Here is a 2,685-nt window from a genome sequence, read left to right on the forward strand (position 1 = left end):
ATCCTTCCTCCTGACCTGACCGCGGCTTCCGGCGCAGACAGGAAGGATCGTAATGACCAGGCAGCTGCTGAGCTTGGGAGCCGAGGGGGGTCGCTGTTATGTGGGGGTGCTGGGAGAGTTGCCGGTTGAAAATCACTGCCTTCACTACTGCTTTATAGCCTAAGAATGAATGTTTTCCAAAACTTGGAAGCATGATCATTTTTTATTAATTTCCCAATACAGAAACCATTTAATTAGTTTTCATGACAAAAAAAAAATACAGTACAACCACTACAAGATTGTGTGAGTGTAACCAACGCATTGTTAATTTTATCAAGGTTTCAATCAGAATAGTGTTTTTGTTTTTTTTGTTTTTTTCCATTACACAAAATTTCCACTCACTGCATAATTGCCACATTTGTCCTCATAAAAATGATTTGTACACTTTAATTTTAGGATGTAGACTGCTGGGCCTTGATAAAAAAAATAATAATCTTTGTCACCTGAAATATTATAAATCTCAAGGGGATTGCACTAGCGTATTAATGAACATGTCGTTCTTACAATTGTTTTTGTTGGGTGAAGGGATTGAGGGGAGAGAGACCAATTTGCCCTAATAATCTGAGCATTCATTAGGATGCAGTTACAACCTGCAATTGATGGCTTTATCTAGTCCTATGCATGGCTTCCCAAGCTTTGCCAGACTATGTAATAAGGCAATTGCATCTCTTGCTATCTAGCAATGTACTCCTATGAAGTCATTTTGCACAGTACACCATCTTGCACTTGAAGGAGATTCAGTAGGGGGACTTGGGAGCGAGTTCGTTACATAGTCCACTCTGAGGGATGTGAAAAAGTGGGCTGTGCCTAATTTCAGAATGTTATATGTATTAAAAATTGAGCAATGGCTCTTCAGACTGTATTTTAGAAAGATTCCTTAACATTTATGCTGTAAAAAACAAGGAAGAGTCTTTCTAAAATGTCCCCAAGAAAAAATAATAGGTTAAGAGCATGGAAGGGGGCGAGTGGGAAGTAGTGATACTCCCACAAAAAAACATTGTAGTATTGTGTACCCTCAATACTATATTACAACGAAACCCTCCTAATGGGATATAACAAGCTCTGTTGATCAACTTTGGCACTATTTGGCTTTAGAAAACTCCACCAGATCTAGAGCAATGTAAGCCTACTGTACCTGTGTGAAATAATACCAACTTTTATTAAGAATGTTCTTAATTTTGATGCGAGCAGAAAAATGAAGTAAACACTTGCCTTGATGCATAGGATTCTAGTCAAAGGCTGAGCCTCTGAATCATCTGTGCTGAAGCAGGGATATTCTCAAAACCTGACCTGTTTGGGTGGGGGGGGAGGGGCTTGAGGACTGGAGTTGAGAACCCGCCGCTGGGTTAGATAAACCACTTAATTATTGTACTCCATGTGTTTCCTAATGGAATGTAGTTTTGCAGCAGGCAAATCGGACAATTTCTGTGTAGATATTCATATTGAACTTTTTTGTAGAAATCATGTTTCTCTATTTAAAATATATAAATATTTTCTTACAAATATTTTTGAAAGTTGAGAAAAAAAACTGTCATTAAATTTTGCAATTTCTAAAGTAAATGAATATAAAAGATTTATAAAGGTGTTGTGTGTTTGTTGTAGACTTATTAAACATGATGTGCCGGCCCTGTTATACCGATGTAGTAGGCTGTATTGTTCCTGTGGTGTGTGTGTGTATATGTATACAGATGTACATAGCACATGTTCTTGCATGATGACATGTTAAACACTGCTATTGCTCCTTTCAAACAATCGGAGACGCAGGTTACATTATGCGTGATCTCTTGCCATCTAATGCTTTGCCGTGTGATAATGGTACAATTTATTTCTGCTACATCGGTATATTGCGCTAATCTCTGCCAGCACTTCCATTTAGTTCTGCGTTATCTGGAGGAACAATTTCCCAGGCTAAATCTGTATTTCTTTGTACAGTATAAACAAAATACTACTGGTGGTGCATTTGCATGTCTCTGACAGGTCTGCAACCCTGTGTTTCCTCATTATCGCTTAGCAAACCGTGCTTCCACTGCAGCCAAGGATTCTGGGTAATGACATGCAAATGAGCCCAGTGTGTCACCCTTTACCTCTTAATCCATTCAAAATGGACCCCTATAAATGTATGCCTGCTGTATTGCACAGCCTGGGTTTAAGAAGTAAAAACCATCCTTGAGTGGGAAATATTTGAGTTACAATAGGCTTCAAAAAGGAGGCTCTCCCACCTCGCATTCTGAGTCATGGCAATGACTAAATCACAGACTTCATTTTCGAGCATGAAACAAATAAATTATTCAGCTGGTAAACATTTGCATTCTACAGTTACAGGATTATAAAATAATCTCCCTTTGTGTCAGTTTCTACCTACTGTAAGAATGGCTGCACCTTGTATCCGCATATTATAATCTTGCCTGGTGTATATTGTTGACCTTTGTTCGAACCTGGGTTTATTCACTAGTTGTAATTATTTATTTAGAGTTGTTTTATAACAGGTGGCTGTGCTATGATTTTTTTTTTTTTTTTTTTTTCGTAGCTATTCTACAAGAAACAATGGGATTAGATTTTAAGCATATCTTTATTTTTATATAGTGTCATCCTATATAAATGACGCTTCACTGCAGTAATACACGTGGCATAATATAGCCTATAATG

The sequence above is a fragment of the Ascaphus truei genome, chromosome 2, assembly GCF_040206685.1.
Source record: "Ascaphus truei isolate aAscTru1 chromosome 2, aAscTru1.hap1, whole genome shotgun sequence".
Classification (NCBI taxonomy): Eukaryota; Metazoa; Chordata; class Amphibia; order Anura; family Ascaphidae; genus Ascaphus; species Ascaphus truei.